The sequence below is a fragment of the Malurus melanocephalus genome, unplaced genomic scaffold, assembly GCF_030028575.1.
Source record: "Malurus melanocephalus ecotype Western Australia unplaced genomic scaffold, MMel_1.1 scaffold_1116, whole genome shotgun sequence".
NCBI classification, from domain to species: Eukaryota; Metazoa; Chordata; class Aves; order Passeriformes; family Maluridae; genus Malurus; species Malurus melanocephalus.
The window spans coordinates 52,232-62,965 of NW_026624348.1; the positions used below are offsets into that span (position 1 = coordinate 52,232).

Below are 10,734 nucleotides of genomic sequence, written 5' to 3' on the forward strand. Positions count from 1 at the left end.
GCAACAAGCCCCGGGATTGAGGCGATTAAGGATATTTAGATGTGCAAATCCAGGGGCTTCAGGCAGCAGCAAAGAGGGCCAAAAAAATGGGAATTCTTCAGTTTTAGATGTACGGCTTTCTGTAAACACCACGAGCTGTCCCTATCATTTCGACACCGGATTTCCTGGCTTTCCCAACCCGTAAGGCAGCGCTGGGGTGTTTTGCAGGGGATGGAAACGTGATGGGGAAATAATGAGCAATTGTTTGGTAGCACAAACCCGAGGATAATCCCGGTGGATCTTCGCTGTGGGGCCGTGGATGGAGATTTTGGACCCCGCAGACGTCCCAGGGTCTCCCGGCTGCCCCAAATCCCCCCAAATTGTGGGGAAATTTAGGGAATCAGCTCTGAGAGGGAATTCTTCCTGGCTTGCCCTTGCCATTCTGATTTCTCTTTTTTTTTTTTTTTTAAACAACAGTTCTGCACTCACTGAAGATGGCAAAAAAACCCAAACCATCACCCAAAAGCAYGAGCACTTCCCAAAGTGTCCAAACAAATGTATGAGTACTTGTAAATTTAAAAAATATTTTTAAGAGGTTTACTTCAAAAATAACCTTTCTGTAATTGCCCAGAAATCCATTTTTGACTGAACAAAGTGGTTTTTGTGGAGGTTTTTGGTTGGATTTTTTTTCTCTGGTTTGTTTTGGGTGGGTTTGGCTTTGTTTTGTTTAAAAAAACCGCAGAAAAAAAAAAAAAAAAAAACCAAAAAAAAAAAAAAAAAAAAAAAAAAAAAGGAGAAACCAAAAGCTGAGGATCTTCACTTAAAATCCTGCAAATAAAGGGGTCTCCAAAACAAAGAGGGCCAAAGCAAGGAGACCCCAAACCCCACTGATGTATCTCAGTTGTGTCACCTGAGCTTGGTGGCCTCCAAAGATGTCCCCTCCAAACTGGCACCGATGACMACCTTGGCCACGCCAACCTCTACGGCCACAACCCAATTAAACCCAGCAGCTACCAAGAAAACTCCTAATTAATTAATTAATTCGATTCACTTGGCTTTACAGCAGACTCATTAAGAACAAGAAATCCCTTTTTCCTTCCCTAAATTTTTTTCCATGGAAGGAGGACCGGAGCGGAATTCCTGGTTTCCAGCTGTCCCTCCGCACCGACGTGACGCACGTGGGACACGAGGGGTGGCGGATGGGTGACAATTAACGGGTCCTGATGGACTCCAGACCCGGACGGGATCCCTGGAGTCATCCCAGGAGCTGAACACTGGAGCCACTGTGTGGATTTATGGGGTTGGAAAAAGGGGCCGGAGCCAAGTTAGGAGGTGGCGTTCCCGTGGGTTTGGGATTTGCCAAGGAAAAGAAGGAAGGRAGGAAACCTTCCAGCCAAGGCTGGCTTGTGGGGCAGGGCTCCTGGGAACACGGGAATGGCTGCTGGGGGAAGGGACAGTCCACAGCCTTGGAGTCATGGGATGGATGTTCTTCAGCCTTGGACCAACAGGATGATCCTCAGCCTTGGAGCCATGGAATGATCCTGAGCGCTGGACCAATCAGATGCTCCTTGTCCTTGGACCAACGGGATGTTCCTCAGCCTTGGAGCCACGGAATGATCCTCAGACTTGAATCCCTTGGGATAGATGCTCCTCAACCTTGGACCAATGGGATGATCCTCAGCCTTGGAGCCATGGAATGATCCTGAGCTTTGGACCAATGGGATGTTCCCTAGCTTTGGACCAATGGGATGCTCCTCAGCCTTGGAGCCATGGAACGATCCTCAGACTTGAATCCCTGTGATGGATGCTCCTCAACCTTGGACCCATGGGATGTTCCTCAGCCTTGGTGCCATGGGATACTCCCCAGCTTTGGACCAATGGGATGATTCTCAGCATTGAATCCATGGGATGGATGTTCCTCAGCCCTGGACCGATGGGATATTCCTCATCCTTGGACCAATGGGATGCTCCTCATCCTGGGATGAATGGGATATTCCTCATCCTTGGACCAATGGGATGCTCCTCATCCTAGGACCAATGGGATGCTCCTCAGGCTTGACCCAATGGGATATTCTTCATCCTTGGATGAATGGGATATTCCTCAGCCCTGGATCAATGGGATGCTCCAAGCCTTTGGCCTCCCACTGCCCCAAACTCAAGGAAAGGGAAGCAATGGCTGCACACGGATTTCCTTGGATTCCATCCACACCTGTGACACCACGGAATGGCCGATGTCACCGTCACCATGACAACAGCCATCCTTCCCACAGCCCCAACAGGTGCCCAGTCCCTGACTCCCCAGGAACAGGAGGGGCCCATCTGTGCCCTGATCTTTTAGGGACAGGAGGGGCCCCTCCTGCCCGGGATCTGCCACGCCAGAGGCGATTCCCTGAATCGGTTTGGGAGGAGGACGGATGCTCTGGGAGGGATGGACCCTGGGCTGGGAGCAAGGCAGGCTGTGCTCACCCACAGAATGACCCTTGGCACCACCAGCAAATCACCAGATTTCCATAAATKCTCAGCCAGAGCTTTTTCCGAGCGAATTTTGGGATTTTGGGCTGGACTTTGACCATCCCCATCTCAGTTCAGGAGATAAAYTCCCACCAGGAAACCTCGCAGGTTCACCATGGCCAACATGTGAGGACCAGCACCAGTTAACCCCGTTCCAAGTGGAATTTATCTCCTGCAGAGACCAACTCAACCAGGAAACCCTAAAGAGCCAAAAGAGGAGCAACTCCAAGGCCCCATCCCCTTCCTGAGCTGGGATTGATCCCAAATCCTGCAGAAGCTGAGCCCATTTTGGGGGCTGCGTTCCAGAGGGGTGGAGAAAACCCCATGGGATGTCATTTGCCAGAGGCAAACACTTCCCACCTGGATGATATTTTGGAAAAACGGGATCCGGCAAAAGGACCAACACGTGGCAGAGCTGAGCTCCTGCAGAAGCTCGGGGACAACCAGAAAAAAACAAAAAAAAAAGGGATGAAAAGCAAATCCAGCAATTATCCTCACCACACCAAAAATAAACCAGCCACTGCAGCCCGATACAAATCCCTGACATTCCAATAAAAGAGGAAAAAACCCTTGGCTGTGTCCGAGATGCCCAAGGTCAACAGCTGGAAGTATTTTGGCTGGARCTGGGGGAAACCAAAGGCAGAGGGAAATCACATCGGGGGTGATGGTCACAACCAGCTCCCYGCAGATGGGTCTGAAAGAGGCTTTTATTAAAAACATTTAATGCTGTTTTGTTCAGTTCGGGGCTTTTTCAGGGCCTTTAAGAACAATTTATGGAGTAACCAGCTCCACGRAAAGGTTTTTCCTCTGAAGGAATTAAGAGGTCTTGGCACTGCGAGAAGCCTGAGAGGCAGAGGCGAAAACACCCAACAGCCAAARCACAATTCCAGGAGTCTGGAAGCACAGAAAATCATGGAATCCAGGATATTGGGGGCTTTGGGATGAGAGCAGTCACAGGAACGCACCATTTGTCCCTCAGAGACAGCAACAACTTCTGCTGCATCAATTTTTGTTGAAAAGGAAAATAAATTCTTTTAGGATTTATTATTTAGGAGGAAGGGCAGGGGTGGGGAGGGGAAGCAGCTTGGGACACAGCTGCTGCAGCTGAGCATGGGGCAGCTCCCTGGAAACCCCAAAGAGCCCCAAAGAGGGCAGAGATCCCCTCTGGAAGCTCCACGGCTCAGAGCAAAGCTGGGAGGAGATGCACACACCCCAAAATCCAAGGAAACAGAAAGTTCCATGATCCCTGTCCTTTTCCTAATTCAGCATCCAAAGGAATGGCGGAATATTTTTAATTTAGTGGATTTTAGGAGTCCAGAGCATGGAAGTTGTTGAGTGGAGAGCCCGGATCACCCAAAACGAGCAGGAGCGTCCGGCTGCTCTCCAGGATCTCTCCAAGGACCTCCACACCAGTCAGAGCTGGGAAAGATTCCTGCCAGCCCAGGTTTGGGATGGGAGAGTGCAACACATTGGGAAAATCCGGGAATTCCTCTGGAAATTCCAGGCTTAATCCTCATTTGCCACTGGGTTTAACTGCAACACTTGATAACCACACAACCGCCTGATCCCAACTCTCCTACCAGGCTAGATGTCGAGACTGGCATTAAAATGATGGAATCCTGGGTTTGGAAAAGGTCCTAAATCCCATCTAATGTCACCCCTGCCATGGGCAGGGACACYTCCCACTGTCCCAGGTGGCTCCAAGACCCAGTGTCCAACCTGGCCTTGGAAAGTCCATTCCAGCRCCTCCCCACCCTCCCAACCAGGAATTCCTTCCCRATATTCCATGCAAATCTCCTCTAATTCAGCCTTGATTGAAGCAGCGTTTATTTTTGTGTCCTGTTTGTGTCTCCCAAGGCTCTCTCCTGGTCCCCATGTCCAGGATCCGAGCCGTTCCCAGTTCCCTGATGCAAAGCAGAGCCGTGGCCTGGCCGCGATCGGAGCGCGCGGCTCCAAACTGGAACGAACGAGACCAAAAAATTAAAAAAAAAAAAAAAAAATTTAAAATAAAAAAAAAAAGGGGCATATTTCATCCTCCTCTTTTGTGGCTTTTATTTTCTTTTGTATTCGCTTTGGGAATAACATTCTTTCCATTGGGAAGAGCCTGATTTTCCATTAAATACAAAGCAGCTGCCATTTTGGAAACAAAAAGCTGATTAAATGCAGATCCTTTTTTTTTTTTTTTTTAATTTTTTCCCCTCTCTTATGAAGAGCAAGAACCACGTTTGTTTCTGCTGATTTATCGGGGCAAAGCTGCCAATTACGGCAGCAGGAAAACTCAAAGAGAGGGAATTGAATCGAAGCGCTCCGTCTTCCCGGAATAATTTTATAATTACAATTTGATGTTGGAAAAGAGGAGGAAGATCTCAAAGTCTGGAGAGGGGGGCAGTGTTCCTGGGGGGTTCCTCGCCCCGTGCACGCACAGGGATGCTCCGGATTCCCCGCTCACGCAGATTCCTGCCGTCGGCACGCCGCGGTGACGCGCGGCGCCCGGAGGGACCCAGCTGTCGAACAGACCGGAGAAGGGACGAGCTCCAACCCCAAAATCCCAACCCACCCACTCCATTCATGTCCCATGAGCCAGCAGCGCTCGTTCCAGGAGATCTTCTCTTTTCCAAGAAGATCTGAGTGACCAACGCAAGCAGAGGCCGAACCTTCAGCTCGTTTTGTCTTTTCCCTCAAACAGAATCATATCTTGAACTTCCATTTCAAAATTGAGGTGTCCTATGTGAAAAACAGGGAGAAGGTGGATGAACCAGAGCATGGATGGATGGATGGATGGATGGATGGATGGATGGATGGATGGATGGATGGATGGATGGATGGATGGATGGGGAGAGCTGTAGGATTTCGTGCCTGGTTTTTAATTAACCCACCAGGTTCTCCTGATTCACCACCCTTCATGAAATCCAACAAAAAACCTCGCAGAGATCATGATAATTCCATACAGAATTCCATACAGCTTTTCCTGCTCCCTCCTGCTGTTCCATCGAGCCAAGGCTGCAGGATCCAGGGAAAATCTCTGTGGAAATCTCTGTGATGGCCACAAAATCCTCTTCACCCACACTGGGGGCAGCAACCRTGGCTGGTGGCTCCCGATGACCCCRAGCAYCCAAYYTTTCCATGARCYCTCAAATCCAGCRTCCCCTGCTCRGGGATCCCGAAAGTTAAAGCAATTCCAGGTCAGCCCTGGAATTTGCCCCTGGAATTTGGGCTCCCAGGGATGGAGAGCTTTGGAAGCTGTTCAGGGATGTTCCTTGGCACATTCCCAATTGAAGAGCCTCGGAAGAACCAATGGATCAATAGAGGAAAAAGCAGGAAATTGCAAATCCTATCACTTCCCTCAAAATTCCGAAAGGGTAGAACAATCCCGACCCAAAGTTTTATCTCCTGGTAGGATTTTTGGGAGGTTGAGGCTCTGGAGCAGGAAGGAGAAGGCACGTTTGGATTCCATACCCCAGGGAGGGAATTTTGGCCACCAAATTACCTGAGCCACGCATTCCTTATGGATGGAGGTGCAGGAAAGAGGAAGCATCCAATAGCCTCACAAATCCGGGTTTGGAAAACAAGAATCCATGGCAGCCACCCCCCGGCTTTAAGAATTTATGGGATCAGGCACTTTGGTTTCCATTGATTTTCCAAGTGCTAAAAGCAGACAGGGAACTACAGAATTCCRGAAAACCTGGCTTAGCCAGACTCGAGCTCACCAGAGCTCCTGAGTGACCCAGGGTGGCCCCGTCCAGCACCACAAAATCCCCGGGATTTCGACACTCTGCTCCTCACTTTAAGGCATCACCAGTTCCAGGTTCAACCCCTTCATCCTGACAAATATTGGGGATTTTGGAGATACTCCAAATGCCAGGAAAGGGCTGCTCTAGCTCAAGGCATCTGTGTTTTAAGGAAATTTTGCCCAACTTCAGGCCAAGCAATCCTCTGAAAGACTTGGGTCACGTCAGGAGTAGAAAGCCCCTGACGGAAGATTCTGGATGCTGCTCGTGCCCTGTCCATGTCTCCATCCCAAATTTTTTTACCTTTTAAACTTCCAGGATTAGCCTCACCGACTTCCCACTGGACAAACCTAAAACCCTGCCCTAATTCCTCCTTTGTCCCGCTCCTTTGTGCAATCCCATTTTTATTTTTCCACCTCTTTCAGATGGGCGCGTCCGTGATTTATTCCCGCCAGTTAATCCCGGCCAGGCAGAGAACGGAAAACCGGGAGGGATGAAAGGCAAACTGGGATCTGAACAAACCCAGCTCAGAGCAGGCTGGCAGAGCCCCTCCGCAGGAAGGGATTGCTCCATCCCTGACCCTTTCCAGGGGACCTCCAGGTATTATTTTCCATTGATTTACCTTAATGAAAGTAATGCCCCCCTCTCGGTAGGAAGCTGACTCCAGAGCTGTCTCGGCRCTGGATCCAATTAAAGGAATAAATACATCTGGCCTGGAGGAGCCYGAGGGAAAGGGGCTTTCTGCAGCTCTCCCTCTCGGGCGACGCCCTGAGGACATCACACATGACATCCAACACCGCTCCTGGAAAGCCCCGGCTGCGGGGAGCGCCCGGAGAATCCCGGCTAAACCCGGCTAATCCCGGCTCCGGCACAGCTTTGATGGGAGCCAGCCTGGAACTGCCTTAACTAGGCTCTGTCCTTGCAGAGCTGATTTGATTTGAGCTGATTTGAGCCTCGGTGTTGACTCAGGAACCCCCCAAGCCCGCAAACGCTCCGGGCTCAGCTAAGCTCGGCTTCCAGGGAAAGAGGCGCAAGCATCCTGGATCAGGGAATATCGGCTTTATTCCCGTGGAGAGCAGGGAATAAAGGCTGGGAAGCAGAAGCAGGGCYCATGCTCGCAATGGCACAGCCCCACAGAATTCCCAGGCGGGCTTTGCTCCCGTGGGAATGGGGAAACAAGGTGGCTCCAGAGCCTTTTGTTTGCCACCCATACCAGGAAACGCCGCGGGTTTTCCTCCTGCGTGCGGAACAAGCGGAGATGACAACGACTGCAGGGGGTGTTGAACCAGGAGGAAAGGTCTGAAAGGTCGCTTTGGGGTTTTTTTTTGGTGCTGATTGGCCTAATCTGAACAAGGAGATGGCATATGTTAAGAATACATGTTGTTTTCTGGGTAAAACCATGGAATTGTGGAATGGTTTGGGTTGGGAGGGACCTTAAAGGTCATCCCATTCCACTCCCTGCCACCTTCACCTGTCCCAGGGTGCCCCAAGCCCCAGGGTCCAGTCTGGCCTGGGACACTTCCACCCCAATTGGAGGGAGCCTTAGTTGGCCAATCCCCCAAAYCAGGAGGAGCTTCCAGCTGGAAACCCAGTGAAGGATTTCTCTGAAAGGGGAGATTTCACAGATCTCCCTTTCCAGCGGAGTATGAGAATCCCATCAAACCTTCCCTAATAACAGCCATTTCCCATAATTCCCTGCAAACTCAGGCATTAAAGGAGCCATTTCAGTGCCACATCCACCAAACCAACAATTCAGCGACCCACCGAGAAGGAATCCCTTCCCTTCAGTGTCCAATTGATCCCAGAACTATTTCCCCTATTGATTTGAGCTTTTCATCCATATTTTCCTTTTTTCCTGGTTTACCCTAAGGACCTTTCCTGGTTCAAGCCCCCCTGAGCCTGGAGATGGGAGCAGAGCGGAGCCAGGGCRCGGGACACCGGTACTCACCGACATGGTGGAGTGGACATCGGCCTCCCCCTACGGAGCACAACACAGCACGTCAAGGTCAAAGGCAGAGAGAGGACCCCAAAGGTCACCAGAGGTGCCCACAACCCCCCCGACACTCCAACGACACCGGCAAAGGATTGGAAAAGGAAAATGTGGAACATTGAACCTGTCTGGAAGAGGAGGAGGAGGAGGAGGAGAAGGAGGAGGAGGAGGAGGAAGATAAAGCACCGCCACAGCAGTTGTGTTGTCATTGATCGTCACAGAATCATGGAATGGGTTGAGTGGAAGGGACATTAAAGGGATCCAAACACCTTCCACTGTCCCCAATGTCCAGCCTGGCCTGGGACATTCCCAGGGATCCGGGGCAATCTGGCAATTCCAGCCCAGCCCCTCACCACCCTCCCAGGCAGGAATTCCTTCCCAAGATCCCAGCCCAAGCTCCCCTTTCCCAGTGGGATCCATTCCCTGTGTCCTGTCCCTGCAGCCCATGGCCCCAGTCCCTCTCCAGCTCTCCATGTCCCTGTCCCTCAGCGATGCCACCCTCGAGAGGTGACAGATGCCAGCCCTGGGGGTGACAGCTGGGATCAACCCAGCAGGACCCTCCCACGRGCCAGGGGATGATATTTAGGCACAGACAGGACTTGTTCAAGCCCAGAGGTGGCCCTGGAGCTCCCGAGATGTTTTCCTGACGGTGATTTTCCACTCGGGTCCCTCCCAGCGCGGCCCAGGCTGCGGTTGGCGCAAAGTTCACGGCGCTTCGCTTCCACGCACGGGGCCTCGGCTTATAAATATTCTGGAGGGATTTGACTTTTTCAAATCAAAACACAGGCAATCGTTCTCTTTGGAAAGAAAATAAACACTCGCAGAGCTCTTTTGGGCCAGAGCGAGAGCTGCCGGGGCCGCTCGCTCGCGAGGGGGGGAAGAGATGCCAAGAGAAGGCAAAACCCGCCGCGGCTCCAGCTGAAATCTGTGCCTGCCATCTGGCAAAAATAAGCAGAAAAGGAGGGGGGAAAAAAAGAAAAAAAAGAAAAACGGGGAAAAAAAAAAAAATTCCCTCCGCGGAGGGTTGGTGGTGAAGCACGCGGGTTTGTCGGATCGCTGAAAGATTGCTTCCCCTCGCCGGGGCAGCCTCACCTCCTGACCTGGCCCGGTCCCCTGGCAAAGGAGGTTATCGGGATACAAGACTAACAGAGGATTAAAGGAAACTGAAAATAAAAACACAACAGCCCCCCCTCCCCGGCCCCGGCCCCGCTCCCCTCCCCCAGGAAAACATCCTTGCTTTGTTAACCTGACAGTTCAGGGGAGGTGTTGACACAACCCTCCATCTCCGAGGAGCTTAATGTCAACAAATCAGCGTGTTTGGAGTAGCCCTGTCAGTGCCATTTACATTAACTTGTCCAACAAGAAATAAAAACAACAATCAGCCATCAAAGACAAAAGCCTTTTTCAGTCATTCTTTGCTAAGTCCTAGGCTGGAAATGTTCATTTTTTTGGAGGCCGTGGCCCTTTGCTTGCTGAAAACCAGAAACCACCATTTTTTTTTTTTTTTTCTTTTTTTTTCCCCTCCTAAAATACTTTTTGTACTAATTTTTTTTTTTTTGTCCTTTAAAAAAAGGTTTTTCTCTTAAAGGAGCCCCGAGCATCCCGTGTTAATGAGCTCCATGGCATCAGTGGGAACCGACTCTCCCTGGTTAACGCAGGAAGAGGGCGGCCTCGGGAGCCAAATGTTAATTAYGCTTTGATTCCCATCAGAGTTTCATTTGCTCCGAGACATTTTTGGGCACTTAGTGGAGCGTTTTGGAACCGTGGCTCCAAACCACCATGACCGTTCCATGCAGCCCTGGCACGCACCAAAACCCCGGGAAGTTCTCCGTGAACTTTTCCTGCTCCCCCAGCGCTGGGGAGGGCTCGGCGTCCCCCCAAAAAGAGCAACGGGAAAAGAAATTCCAGGAATGCCCAAAATCCGGTGGTTTTCATCATMTCCCACAATGCCCASTCCAAAGGAAAAATYTGGGATTGCAAGACCTAAAAAAAGTGGAAGCTCTTTTTAGGTCACTCCATGATTTTGGGCTGGGTGYGCACAGAGGTGGTRGAGGCCTCATCCCTGGAAAATTCCAARGMMATGGATCTGGACAACCTGATCCWRTTRRAGATGGTCCCCRCAAAMCTGCAATGTGAAAATAAATGGCAGGATTTCCCAAAATCCAGTGGTTTTCATTACCACCCGCAATGCCCACTCCAAAGGAAAAATCTGGGATTGCAAGAGCTAAAAAAAGTGGAGACTTTTCAGACCGATCCATGAGCCAGAATTTTGGGTTGGGTTATTTTTGCTGGGTRCCCAGAGAGGTCATGGAGGCCTCATCCYGGGAAAAATCCAAAGCAATGGATCTGGACAACCTGATCCAGATGGACAAGTCCCCCCAAAAAATGTGACGTGCAAATAAATTCCAAGAATTCCCGAAATCCAGTGGTTTTCATCGTCTCCCACAATGCCTGCTCCAAAGGAAAAATTTGGGATTGCAATTCCTGCTTGAACTCCAGAGAAAATGGAGACTCTTTAGGTCATGA

General features: G+C 50.6%; 1 long non-coding RNA gene across 1 annotated transcript in view; it reads right to left on the bottom strand.

Annotated features, from left to right (window-relative positions):
* The window catches only part of LOC130586267 (uncharacterized), a 25,852-nt gene extending 17,619 nt beyond the window's left edge, over positions 1 to 8,233 (bottom strand). Inside the window, exon 1 of the long non-coding RNA XR_008966689.1 lies at positions 8,167 to 8,233. This is a non-coding gene — a long non-coding RNA (uncharacterized LOC130586267). The remainder of the gene's footprint in view (positions 1 to 8,166) is intronic.
* Positions 8,234 to 10,734: the final 2,501 nt, after the last annotated feature.